Source organism: Anomaloglossus baeobatrachus, chromosome 5 (genome assembly GCF_048569485.1).
Source record: "Anomaloglossus baeobatrachus isolate aAnoBae1 chromosome 5, aAnoBae1.hap1, whole genome shotgun sequence".
NCBI lineage: Eukaryota > Metazoa > Chordata > Amphibia > Anura > Aromobatidae > Anomaloglossus > Anomaloglossus baeobatrachus.
Genome location: NC_134357.1, coordinates 53,584,186 through 53,598,790, shown reverse-complemented (window position 1 = coordinate 53,598,790; position 14,605 = coordinate 53,584,186).

The window sequence follows — 14,605 nt, the reverse complement described above, 5'->3', positions numbered from 1 at the left end:
TCCGCTGAGTCTTCCATGTCCATGGACAGTTCGTCCTCCATTTCTTCATGTTCTCCTGCACCTTGCTCAACATTTCGCCTGCTACTATGCGCCCTTGTCGATCCCTGTCCCCCATGGTCCCATGCCTGCTGCGTTGGTGATGATGAACGTCTGGACCTTGGTGATGTTGTTGTCCCTTGCGCATATGAATCCTCCTGTAGTTCCTCCCCTTCATGTTGTCCCACCCCCTGACTCCGAATAGTGTTTAGCGTGTGCTCCAGCATGTAAATGACTGGAATCGTCATGCTGATAATGGCATTGTCAGCGCTAAACATATTCGTCGCCATGTCGAAACTGTGCAGAAGGGTGCATAGGTCCTTGATCTGAGAAAACTCCATCAGGGTGATCTGCCCCACCTCTGCATCTCGTTGGCCCAGGCTATACGTCATGACGTATTGCACCAGGGCTCTGCGGTGCTGCCACAGTCGCTGTAACATGTGGAGAGTTGAATTCCAGTGTGTCGCCACATCGCATTTCAGGCGATGAACCGGCAGGCCGAAAGACTTCTGGAGCGATGCAAGTCGCTCAGCTGCGGCGCTTGAACGGCGGAAGTGAGCAGACAGTTTTCGTGCCCTGTTCAGAAGGCCATCTAGGCCGGGATAGTGTGTTAAAAATTGCTGGACGACAAGGTTCAACACGTGAGCCATACAAGGTACGTGTGTCACCTTGCCCAGGCGAAGGGCCGCACCCAGGTTTGCAGCATTGTCGCACACGGCCTTACCAGGCTGCAGGTTGAGTGGAGACAACCATTTATTAAACTCGGACCGCAGAGCTGACCACAACTCCTCAGCTGTGTGACTCTTATTCCCAAGACATGTCAAGCTAAAGACCGCCTGATGCCGTTGCGCTCTGCTGCCAGCATAGTAATGAGGGGTGCGTGATTCCTTCTGCGCAGTGAGAACGCTGGTGGCCTGACCAGGCAGGCTTGGGGCGGAGGTGGAGGACCCAGATGAGGTGGAGGAGGCAGAAGCAGTGGCGGAACTTGGACAGACAGAGGATTGACACACAAGTCGTGGGGACGGCAAGACTTGTGCAGCAGACCCTTCACCATCTATCACCATAGTTACCCAGTGCCCAGTCAGCGACATGTAACGTCCCTGTCCATGCTTACTGGTCCAAGTATCGGTGGTGAAATGCACCCGTTCACACACAGAGTTTCTCAAGGAAGCGGTGATGTTGTGTGCAACATGCTGGTGTAGCGCGGGCACACCTTTCTTAGAGAAGTAGTGGCGACTAGGCATCTGGTACTGGGGCACAGCGACAGACATAAGGTCTCTAAAATCCTGTGTGTCCACTAGGCGGAAAGGCAGCATTTCGGTAGCCAACAGCTTACAGAGGGATAGAGTCAACCTCTTAGCTTTGTCATGGGTCGCAGGAAGTGGCCTTTTATTTGACCACATCTGAGGGACAGAGATCTGGCTGCTGTGTGTAGACGGTGTTGAGTAGGGTGTCCCTGGAAAAATGCAGGTTTGTGAGGAAAGTGCAGGCGGAGACATGATGTTGCCTTCATCCAACGTTGGTGCTATCGATGTCTGAGAGAGCTGTACACACTCACTTGTTTCCCCTTCCAAACCAACTGACGACCTACCAAGCAAACTGCCTGTTGCGGTTACAATGGTGGAAGTTGTGCGTGGAAAAACAGGTGTGACAGCTGTCCCCACAGTCCTAGAAGATGAAGAGCGCGCGGATGCACTGGAAGGGGCAGGCGGTGGATGGTTCGCTCCGCTAGGCCGCATTGCAGCACGGTGAGCTTCCCACCGGGACATATGATATTTATTCATGTGACAATTCATGGAAGAAGTTGTCAAACTGCTGAGGTTTTGACCTCTACTAAGAGAACCATGACAAATTTTACAGATCACATAATTTGGGCGATCTTTTTCTATGTCAAAAAAGGACCAGGCTAGGCAAGGCTTAGAGGCCATGCGACCTGTTGATCCACCCCGAATAATGCTCATAGGCAGAGTGGTGGCTGAGGATGCAGTTGTAGACGTGCTACCAGTGCTCCGACTCTGTCCAGGAAGGCGCAAGGTAACTTCGTCGTCGGTTGCATCCTCCTCCACCGCCTCTGTTGACCTCCTCGAGTGTCTGACTGTGGGTTGACAGTAGGTGGGATCTAGAACTTCATCATCAATTGTTGTGTTTGCACTCCCCTCCCCCTCAGACCGAGCCTCTTCTTGCCCTGACCGAATATTTAAGTTGTCATCCCAATCGGGTATCTGCGTCTCATCTTCATCAGTATGTTCCTCATTGTCTATAACCACAGGTGTTACAGTTTGTGACAAAGGGTCAACATTATGCTCAGAAACTTGGTCCTCACGGCCTGAATCAGAGTCACAAAGGTTCTGGGCATCACTGCAGACCATTTCCTGTTCTGTACTCACTATAGCTTGGGAGCAGACCTCTGATTCCCAGGCTATAGTGTGACTGAACAGCTCTGCAGACTCAGCCATCTCAGTTCCACCATACTGTGCAGGGCTGATGGAGACTTCAGAGCTGGGAGAAAGCAAGTTTGATTGGGATGACAACTCAGAGGACTGGTGTTTTTTGGATGCGGTACTTGAAGTGGCTGAGAGGGCACTTGTTGGACCACTTGAGATCCATTCAAGCATTTTCCTTTTTTGCCCATCATCTACCTTTGTTCCTGTTGTTCGTGTCCGTAAAAAAGGGAGCACATCGGATTGTCCACGGTAAGTAGTAGACATCTTACTTTTGCTGGTAGATGGTCTATCTTCAGCAGATGATAATGGAGCTTTGCCACCTTCCCCACGGACAAAACCTTTTTTGCCTTTTCCACCACGCCTCTTCCCCTTTCCACCAGCATCTGTCATTTTGCCACTCATGTTGATTGCGACAAGATTGTGGACTGAAAATGTGGTAGTAAAAATTGAGAGGTGGTGTAGATTGCAGTGGTGGTCTAGCTTTATTAACAGCAGAATAATAAAGAATAAATATCCCTGACAATGCAACTACGGCCCTTAAACTGGCAGCAAAAATTGCTAGTATAATGGCTTAGTTATAATGAGTTGGAGTGTGCAATGCAGGCAGACGCGCTCTGCAAATGTCTTTGCACTAGTGGGACTATAGCAAAGTCCAATAGCCACGTATAGGATGCCACTAGGTACACTGAGTGTTTGCTAGTATAATGGCTTAGTTATAATGAGTTGGAGTGTGCAATGCAGGCAGATGCGCTCTGCAAATGTCTTTGCACTAGTGTGACTATAGCAAAGTCCAATAGCCACGTATAGGATGCCACTAGGTACACTGAGTGTTTGCTAGTATAATGGCTTAGTTATAATGAGTTGGAGTGTGCAATGCAGGCAGACGCGCTCTGCAAATGTCTTTGCACTAGTGTGACTATAGCAAAGTCCAATAGCCACGTATAGGATGCCACTAGGTACCCTGAGTGTTTGCTAGTATAATGGCTTAGTTATAATGAGTTGGAGTGTGCAATGCATGCAGACGCGCTCTGCAAATGTCTTTGCACTAGTGTGACTATAGCAAAGTCCAATAGCCACGTATAGGATGCCACTAGGTACCCTGAGTGTTTGCTAGTATAATGGCTTAGTTATAATGTGTTGGAGTGTGCAATGCAGGCAGACGCGCTCTGCAAATGTCTTTGCACTAGTGTGACTATAGCAAAGTCCAATAGCCACGTATAGGATGCCACTAGGTACACTGAGTGTTTGCTAGTATAATGGCTTAGTTATAATGAGTTGGAGTGTGCAATGCAGGCAGACGCGCTCTGCAAATGTCTTTGCACTAGTGTGACTATAGCAAAGTCCAATAGCCACGTATAGGATGCCACTAGGTACACTGAGTGTTTGCTAGTATAATGGCTTAGTTATCAATATCATGAGTTGGAGTCTGCAATGCAGGCAGACGCGCTCTGCAAATGTCTTTGCACTAGTGTGACTATAGCAAAGTCCAATAGCCACGTATAGGATGCCACTAGGTACACTGAGTGTTTGCTAGTATAATGGCTTAGTTATAATGAGTTGGAGTGTGCAATGCAGGCAGACGTGCTCTGCAAATGTCTTTGCACTAGTGTGACTATAGCAAAGTCCAATAGCCACGTATAGGATGCCACTAGGTACCCTGAGTGTTTGCTAGTATAATGGCTTAGTTATAATGAGTTGGAGTGTGCAATGCAGGCAGACGCGCTCTGCAAATGTCTTTGCACTAGTGTGACTATAGCAAAGTCCAATAGCCACTGTGAGACTGTGACCGGGGTTATCTATGACGGCCGGTATGTCTCGCCCAGGTTGTGCTCACTCCATGATAGAAAGTAAATCCACTATAGGGTTAATGCTGTTTCCCTACAGGCTTAAGGAAGGGTTAAAAGGAAACAGGAACGAGGGCAGGTGTGCCGGGTGTGAGGGAGTGAACAGAACTCCCTGAGTTTTCTGCTGGAGAGGCACATGTATTGTGTTATGGACTTTTGTTTGGACATTAAAACCGTGTGCTGTGAACCTTAATGCCTGGATCCCGTGTCTTCTGCTGCGCAGCCGACCGTGCTACCTCACATATGGTGGAGAATCGGCGGGCATGACAGCCGGTGAGGTGTAGCATCCATCCCTGGTGACCCAGCTGCGCATGTCCTGGATTCGAGCGGCTATACTACAGCCCAAACCCGGCGACGGCATGGAGGACATACTAAAGCATTTGGCTCAGGCTAATGTACAGCAGCAACAGACCAATGCACACCTGCTCCAATCCTTGCAAGTGCAGGAAAAAAAACTCCAAGAACAGTTGGATCAGGCCAATGCACGTCAGCAGCAATCCTTGCAAGTGCAGGTCAAAATGCACCAAGAACAGATGGAGCAGGCCAATGCACGTCAGCAGCAATCCTTGCAAGTGCAGGACAAAAGGCACCAAGAACAGATGGAGCAGGCCAATGCACGTCAGCAGCAAGCCTTGCAATTGCAGGAAAAAAGGCACCAAGAACAGATGGTTCTCCTGGCCAAGTCGATCCGTGCCGGACCGGCAGCAACAACCCCGGGACCGGGTGACGACGGCAGCGTCCGGAAAGCGGTGAGACAAGCGTTGCAAAAGATGACCCCGGGTGATGATGTGGAAGCGTTCCTGGCGGTGTTTGAGCGGGTGGCCGAGCGGGAAAAGCTGCCGACCCCGCAGTGGGCTGAGGTATTGTCGCCCTATCTGACGGGGGAACCCCAAAAAGCGTACCTGGACCTCTGTGCCGAGGACGCCATTGACTATGTGACCCTGAAAGCCGAAATACTGGCTCGGTTGGGGGTGAATACCTATGTACGGGCTCAGCGGGTAAATCAGTGGTTCTATGAGGAAGCCAAACCCGTACGCTCCCAGGCCTATGACTTGTTGCATCTTGTAAAAAAGTGGTTGCAGCCTGACACTCTGAGCCCGGCGCAAATGGTGGAAAGGGTAGTAGTGGATCGTTTTGTGCGCACTTTACCCGTCACCGTTCAACGGTGGGTCGGACAGGGTGACCCGAGTACCCTGGACCAATTAGTGTCCCTGGTAGAGCGGCATGTGGCTACGCAGGACTTGATACGGGACACTGAGACTTTGCGTACCGCCCGTCGGTCCGGCCCCTCCAAGTCTAGGGCCAAGGACCCACCGCTGACAACGGTACAGGAGTCCCCTACCGTCCCGTCTGAGGCCGCGGCCGCCATTCCTGAGGTACGGAAGGTTCTGTACCCTAAACGACAACCCGTCAAGGGGGTTTCCGTCCCCATTAGATGTTGGCGGTGCCAGCGGGTGGGACATATGGAAGCCCAGTGTCCACTCACTACGGAGCCCATGGATTGTGGGGTTACCCGGCGGGGTTCAATGTATGCTCAGGTGGTGTGTACCGCTGACCTGGTCTCCCCAGAGACAGAGCCCCACTTGTGCCAAATACAGGTGAATGGATGTCCGGTTACAGGATTGTTGGATTCCGGAAGCTTAGTGACCCTTGTGCGATCCACCTTGAGAGCTAAAGTAAAGGCCACAGGACGCACCGTGGGGGTGGTTTGCATACATGGGGACCGCCGCGACTATCCCACAGGGATTGTCACCATCACAGCACCTTGCGGTCAGGTGCAACATGAGGTGGGACTTCTTAACACTCTTCCTTATGACGTGATCCTAGGAAGGGATCTGCCCTATTTTTGGACTTTATGGAGGGGACCCCCTAAGTCCCCTCAGATATTGGTCGGTCCGGGACCTGAGCCCTACAATCCTGAATCCGGGACACCTGCCGTAGGGGTCACCATGATAGGGACAGAGTGTGAACCCGATAGGTCGCCCCTAGAGGTATTGGCAGGAGAGGCTGAGACGGTCGAGCCCATCCCGGAGTTGGAGGCGTCCCCGGATACGTTTGGGACAGCCCAACTCCAGGACCCTACGTTAATACATGCCCGGAGTCGGGTGACAGTAGTTGACGGGGTGGCACAGCTGCCCAGTGCCCAGGTAAGGTACCCCCATTTCGCTCTTAAGCAGGATTTACTCTACCGGGTAGATGAAATACGGGGCGTAGGGGTAGAACAGTTGGTGGTTCCCCAGCCGCATCGCCGGCGGGTCCTCGACTTGGCTCATAAACACCTGATGAGTGGCCACCTAGGGGTCAAGAAAACGCAGGAGCGAATATTGCAAAGGTTCTATTGGCCCGGGGTCTTTGGGGAGGTAAAACGGTTCTGCGAAACCTGCCCGGAGTGTCAGCTTACTGCACCCCTGACCCATTTTCGCAGTCCGTTGGTACCGTTACCCATTATAGAAGTCCCTTTTGAACGGATAGGGATGGATCTGGTGGGGCCCCTCGTAAAGTCCGCTCGAGGGCACCAACACATCCTAGTGATCGTTGACTATGCCACCCGGTATCCCGAGGCGATACCTCTCAGACATACTGCAGCAAAGCTTATAGCTCGGGAGTTGTTTGCTGTGTTCTGCCGGGTGGGGTTGCCCAAGGAGATCCTTACAGATCAGGGGACCCCATTCATGTCTAAAGTGACCAAAGAGCTATGCTGGCTACTCCAGATCAAGCAGTTGCGTACGTCTGTGTATCATCCTCAAACGGACGGTTTAGTCGAGCGTTTCAATAAAACCCTGAAAACCATGCTCAAAAGGGTGATTTCAAAAGACGGGAAAGATTGGGATATGATGCTTCCCTATTTGATGTTTGCCATCCGTGAGGTGCCACAGGCATCCACGGGGTTTTCGCCTTTTGAATTGTTATACGGGCGACATCCCCGGGGATTGTTGGACCTGGCAAAGGAAACATGGGAACAAGAGCCCACCCCCCATAAAAGTGTGATTGAACACATTTTGGGTATGCAGAACCGCATAAGCGCGGTCATGCCAATTGTGAAGGAGCACTTACAGGAGGCTCAGGCCGCGCAAAGCGGCCGCTACAATAGACAAGCCACCGTGCGGACCTTTAAACCCGGGGATCGGGTGTTGGTATTGATCCCCACGGCGGAGAGCAAATTCCTGGCTCAGTGGCAAGGCCCCTACGAGATAAAGGAAAGAGTAGGGGTGGTTAACTATAAAGTATTGCAGCCCGGTAGGCGGAAACCTGAACAAATATACCATGTCAACCTATTAAAACCTTGGCAGGAACGGGAAAGCCTGATGGCTGTTTTTTCCCCACCTCCCTCCTCTTCGGGTCGTTCACATCCGGCTCCAGCGACCTCCGGAGAGGACGAACCGGAAGTAAGGATTGGAGAAGCCCTCACCAAGCAACAGAGGCGAGAGGCCAGACGGTTGGTTCAGCAGAACCCCGATGTCTTCTCCGAGCTGCCCGGTAGGACCAGTCTGATACGACATGATATTGTCACCGAGCCCCACCTGAAGGTACGCCTGAAGTCATACCGGGTACCGGAGGCTCGACGACAAGCCATATCGGAGGAAGTAAAGACAATGTTACGCCTGGGGGTCATCGAAAAATCCCGGAGTGAATGGGCTAGTCCGATTGTTCTAATACCAAAACCCGATGGCTCCTTAAGGTTCTGCAATGACTTTAGGAGATTGAACGAAATATCCAAGTTCGATCTCTACCCCATGCCCCGGGTGGATGAGCTGATTGATAGGCTGGGACAGGCGCGATATTTTACCACGCTCGACCTGACCAAAGGGTACTGGCAGGTGCCACTAACGGAGTCCGCCAAGGAGAAAACCGCTTTTGTTACGCCGGAGGGTCTCTTCCACTATGTTGTCTTGCCTTTTGGGTTACATGGCGCTCCGGCCACGTTCCAGAGGTTGATGGACTTAGTGCTGGAACCCCACCAGGCGTATGCATCAGCGTACCTGGATGACATCATTATTTACAGCTCCGATTGGCAGACCCACTTGGAACAGGTACAAGCGGTGGTGGACGCGCTTCGAACAGCCGGATTGACAGCCAATCCCAAGAAATGTGCATTGGGACTCACGGAAGCCCGCTACTTGGGCTACGTGATAGGCCAAGGAGTGATTAAGCCCCAAATTAACAAGGTTGAGGCGATCCAGAAGTGGCCTAGACCCCTGACCACGAAGCAGGTTAGGGCCTTCCTGGGTATCGTGGGGTACTACAGGAGGTTTGTAAAGGATTTTGCGGGACTATCAGCCCCCTTGACGGACCTTCTCAAAGGCAAGAAGTCCGTCATGGTGCGGTGGACTCCGCAGGCCGAGGACTCCTTCCGGGCCCTGAAGGAGGTCCTGTGCGGACAGCCCGTTCTGGTCAACCCTGATTTCCGGAAGGAGTTCATTGTACAGACTGACGCCTCGGAGGTCGGCCTGGGGGCAGTGCTGTCTCAGGTGGTTCAGGGGGAGGAACACCCCGTCACCTTCTTGAGTAGGAAGCTCACCCCTCCCGAGCGGAATTATAGCGTAGTGGAGAAGGAGTGCCTGGCGATCAAGTGGGCCTTGGAGTCCCTACGCTATTACCTGCTGGGACGGCAGTTTCGCTTGGTGACGGATCACTCTCCACTGGTCTGGATGAGGTCCGCCAAGGAACGGAATGCCCGGGTTACCCGGTGGTTCCTTTCTCTGCAGAACTTCCGGTTTACGGTTGAACACCGGGCCGGTAGGTTGCAGGGCAACGCCGATGCCTTGTCCCGCGGCCCGTGTTTGATGGCTGGAGTTCAACCCCGCACGCTTGAACTGAGGGGGGGGGTATGTGAGACTGTGACCGGGGTTATCTATGACAGCCGGTATGTCTCGCCCAGGTTGTGCTCACTCCATGATAGAAAGTAAATCCACTATAGGGTTAATGCTGTTTCCCTACAGGCTTAAGGAAGGGTTAAAAGGAAACAGGAACGAGGGCAGGTGTGCCGGGTGTGAGGGAGTGAACAGAACTCCCTGAGTTTTCTGCTGGAGAGGCACATGTATTGTGTTATGGACTTTTGTTTGGACATTAAAACCGTGTGCTGTGAACCTTAATGCCTGGATCCCGTGTCTTCTGCTGCGCAGCTGACCGTGCTACCTCACACCACGTATAGGATGCCACTAGGTACACTGAGTGTTTGCTAGTATAATGGCTTAGTTATAATGAGTTGGAGTGTGCAATGCAGGCAGACGCGCTCTGCAAATGTCTTTGCACTAGTGGGACTATAGCAAAGTCCAATAGCCACGTATAGGATGCCACTAGGTACACTGAGTGTTTGCTAGTATAATGGCTTAGTTATAATGAGTTGGAGTGTGCAATGCAGGCAGACGCGCTCTGCAAATGTCTTTGCACTAGTGTGACTATAGCAAAGTCCAATAGCCACGTATAGGATGCCACTAGGTACCCTGAGTGTTTGCTAGTATAATAGCTTAGTTATAATGAGTTGGAGTGTGCAATGCAGGCAGACGCGCTCTGCAAATGTCTTTGCACTAGTGTGACTATAGCAAAGTCCAATAGCCACGTATAGGATGCCACTAGGTACACTGAGTGTTTGCTAGTATAATGGCTTAGTTATAATGAGTTGGAGTGTGCAATGCAGGCAGACGCGCTCTGCAAATGTCTTTGCACTAGTGTGACTATAGCAAAGTCCAATAGCCACGTATAGGATGCCACTAGGTACACTTAGTGTTTGCTAGTATAATGGCTTAGTTCTAATGAGTTGGAGTGTGCAATGCAGGCAGACGCGCTCTGCAAATGTCTTTGCACTAGTGTGACTATAGCAAAGTCCAATAGCCACGTATAGGATGCCACTAGGTACACTGAGTGTTTGCTAGTATAATGGCTTAGTTCTAATGAGTTGGAGTGTGCAATGCAGGCAGACGCGCTCTGCAAATGTCTTTGCACTAGTGTGACTATAGCAAAGTCCAATAGCCACGTATAGGATGCCACTAGGTACACTGAGTGTTTGCTAGTATAATGGCTTAGTTCTAATGAGTTGGAGTGTGCAATGCAGGCAGACGCGCTCTGCAAATGTCTTTGCACTAGTGTGACTATAGCAAAGTCCAATAGCCACGTATAGGATGCCACTAGGTACACTGAGTGTTTGCTAGTATAATGGCTTAGTTATAATGAGTTGGAGTGTGCAGAGGACAGGAGGGTACAGTGGCAGGATTGTGGTGCTCTGGGTAGAGGAATGGAAGACTGCCTTTCTATTCCCTCCTAATGGTGAAATGCAGGGAGGAAATCCCTGACCTTGGCTACACAGACGCTGTCTCTGTTTTCAGGACCTGTCACCTATGGCTCTCTGACCCTGCCGGTTTGAGCCCTTAAAAGGACTGCTAGAAAGTGCTCTCCCTAAGCTGTCTAGCGCTGTGTATGGAGCGCATACAGCTGTATCAGCAATAGGACTCAGGAGGACGGAGCTGCGACAGTGATGTCTGACAGCAAAGACGCAGAAGGCAGATAATGACGTCCTGGAAGAAAATGTCCGGTTTTATAATGCAGGGACATGTGACATGGACATCCTATCACACATGCCGTTGCTTCTCTGGCTAAAAGTCCACTTAGCTGTGTGTGTGTCTGGGATTGGCTGACATGCTGGCCCGCCCCACTACACGCGCGCGCTTAGGGAAGGAAGACAAGAAAAAAAAAAAAAAAATGGCGATCGCCATTATAGAAACAGCAGTGATCTGAAGGCGCTGTTCACGCACACTATACACTGAAATGTCATAATAGTGTGATTCACAGAGTGACTTACACTATTACAGCAGAAACCAAGCTAGGATTTAGCTGTTTTTTTGCTGCTAGAACCGTTCTCGAACGTTTCTAGAACTATCGAGCTTTTGCAAAAAGCTCGAGTTCTAGTTCGATCTAGAACATGCCCCAAAATCACTCGAGCCTAGAACTGGAGAACCACGAACCACGAACCGCGCTCAACTCTAGTCTTGAGTCACCCATACACATCAGATGGTCAGCAGATTACACCAAAATCAATGGATTAGGGCGACTTATGTGCCGCCCCCACTCCTGTGTCATGCTCCCCAGATCCCGGTGCCGCCTGCCACTCACCGCTCCGGTCCCTGGTCCTCCTGCCCGCGGCTGCCTCTCTCACTCCCCCTCCTGTGCGTCCTCCGTGCCTCCCACCCGCCGGTCCGGCGTTCCGCTGCGACCCAGGACTCTCTGCCTGGCTCCCCTGCATCCCCTTCACCTTCCTCGCTGCATCCTGCACTAATCTCCGGCACTCGGGCCTCGTGCATGTGTACCGCCCCGCGCTTGGCGGCAACCGAGCCGCTCGGATCCGGACTCGCCGGGTGGTGGCTCCAGCGTCTCCGGACCAGGGGACCCCGTGGTCCACTTCGATCTGAAAGGGGGGCTGGTGCTTTAGGGGGACGTAGGTGTACGGCCGGAGTCGTGTTTAAGTTCGTGACGCCACCCACGGGTTGTGAAGGTGGACACCACCGCTGCGTTTACTGGGCACCTGGGGGAGATGTTGTGCAGCAAGATGTTAACCGCTCCGTGGGCAGGGATGATGGCCCCGGGATCTGTTGGGTGTTGTGTGGTTGGGCGGTGCAGGGAGGTGCGCGTCCGGAGGGCACTGTTGTACTCACAATTAGTAACACACACAAGTCTCTGGTAAACCAAGTTGATGGTGGTCGGTGCCCGCAGCCGGCTGCGTCGGGTCCCCCACCCGGTTGGTGGTCTCTGCCTTTTTCCTGCACCGTGTTGTGTATCTGTGGACTGCCTGCGCTTCAGCGACGGGAGTCCGCTCTCCGGCCTTGTGAATGTCGGGAGAGCCCGTTTGCCCGCAGACGCTGGCCCATTGGATCTCTCTGCCTGTGTGGTGGCTTTCTATCCCCCTCATTGGGCTGTTGTCTTCAGTCGGGACTTTGGGTGGAAAAGGACCTATAGTCCAGACCTCAATCAGTTAATTAACTCGGTCCAGTGGCTTCTGGACCTCGTTTCAGGGTGAGTACCCCCCTTTGTGCTCCGGTTTCCGGGTTGGTTCCCCGGGTCGGTACCAGTGGGCCACTACCCTGTCCCAGTCCACCACGATTCCACCGAGCCGTCTTCCCGGCTCCTGCAGGCTGAGGCCACTGCTTGCCTCCTAGCCAAAGGTGCCCAGGCTCCAACCCCGGCACCTGTCAGTCTGCTACAGGCCTGTCACACAGGCCTATATATATAGGCATTTCAAGTTAGATTTTTAGTCTAGCTGCCCAGACATGGATGTTTTTAACCTAGACAGTGGCATTTTATTATTGAGATTTACCTTGCTGTTGGTTTCCGGGCTTACATGCATTGGCCAATTCATAAACCAAAAATCTGATTTTTTCATATAGCAGTAATGCAGTACCAGAGTTCCCTTATACATTGATGGCATTTAGTGTGCGGCTGTATCCATTTTGTATTTGCTAGGTTTTTTCAGCTGGCCTCTATACACACTTTTAGGATGTGCGGGTCAGTTTTTTTAAATATTTACAGTGAGTTTCTTTGTGACTGAGCACTCCGCCTGATAAACCAGGCTGTGTTCATAATCCTTATACCAGGAGTCCTAGCTACCCAGACATGGAGGTTAGTCCAGATAGTGGCATTTCAAGTTAGATTTTTAGTCTAGCTGCCCAGACATGGATGTTTTTAACCTAGATAGTGGCATTTTAGTTAGGGACCCGGAATATTGAGATTTACCTTGCCGTTGGTTTCCAGGCTTACATGCATTGGCCAATTCATAAACTAAAAATCTCATTTTTTCATATAGCAGTAATGCAGTACCAGAGTTCCCTTATACATTGATGGCATTTAGTGTGCGGCTGTATCCATTTTGTATTTGTCACACAGGCCTGACCTCCTCCACTGAACTTTCAAACTCAACTCTCTTGTCAAACTGCTCTGTTCTCCTGCCTCAGGCTCTCTGGACTCCTTGGTGGGAGTGGCCAACCACCTGGCTCCGCCCCCTGGTGTGTCCATCAAGCACTGAGAGAGGTGACTAGGTTTTAATGGTTGGCTGAAGACACCTTTTTAGGGGACAGGTGGGGCGCTATCTGTGACTACCTGGCTAGTCCAGGGCATCACACTCCCCCTTGGTTAACTACAGACCGTCCGTGGGCTGTCCGACCACCACCGTTTATTTTTCTGAACTGAAAAGATAAAAACATATTTACAGGTATACTAACATTTCTACAACTCAAGCATATTTGGTTTTCTTCCCTTGCGGGAGGCATGTTACTTAAACGTTGCAAACATTTTTAATAACCGGGAACGGGACGGGACCGGGTCCTTTCATTTGCCCAGCCAAGCAAACCTAGCCCTGATGCTGTCTCTAAGAACTAGGTCAGCACCCCTTTTCTTCAGTCCAGGAAACGGGTTCAGGTCCAGGTATTGCCCATACGGGTCGGGTAATAAGTTCCTTACCCGGCAGTCTCTCAGAGGCCCCACGTCCAGGGGACCCCTGGCCCGGAGGGTTGTCACCGGTCTGCATGGTGACGGGACCTCGGCCTCCTCTGCCGCAGGCCCTTCCTCGAACCAGCCTCTCCGGAGACTGTAGGACCTGGAAGGTTGGTCCAGGGATTATTTACAAGCCCAAAAGTTTTTGGGTGGCCTGCATGTTCTCAGCCATGTTCATTTAAAACAGGCTATAATGGGGCCAAAACATGGTAGCCGGAAACCGCTACCTCTTAACACTCCTCTTCATACTCCTCAGGACTGTATGGCGGAGGAGGGGACTGGGTGTGCCTCCGGGCACTGCGGCTCAACCTCCTCTTCACGTCGAGGGTGAACCATCCCCTGTCCCAGCAATGCCGGGTGTAGCTCATCAGCTCTCCGGGTTTCAGGTCCCGGTCGGGATGACCCACGGGAAGATGCAGGTACACGTCCCTCCGGGACACAAATATTTCCACTTCCAGGCCCGGCTCAAAGATGAACCCCCATCCACGGCGGGGGTCAAACTGCCGAACCTGGTCTTCAAAGGTCGGGCCCCGCATCCGATAGGTGGCGCTGCAGAGGTTTCCCTTTTCTCGGATGATCTGGACTAGCACCTCCACCTTCTTCTTTTCTTGGGCCGCAATCTCCCGGCCCAGCTGGTTTTGCTGCCGCTCCCAGTACGGAGCGCCTGCCTGCGCCGAGTCACTCTGCGCGGGGGTCGGGCCCAGCCGGAGCTCCCCTGTGCCGGCTACGACTGGCACCTTCTGCACTGGGGAACCCCGCTGTGTCGTGGCCTGCTTAGCTGCCTCGCAGCGGCAACCACGCGAC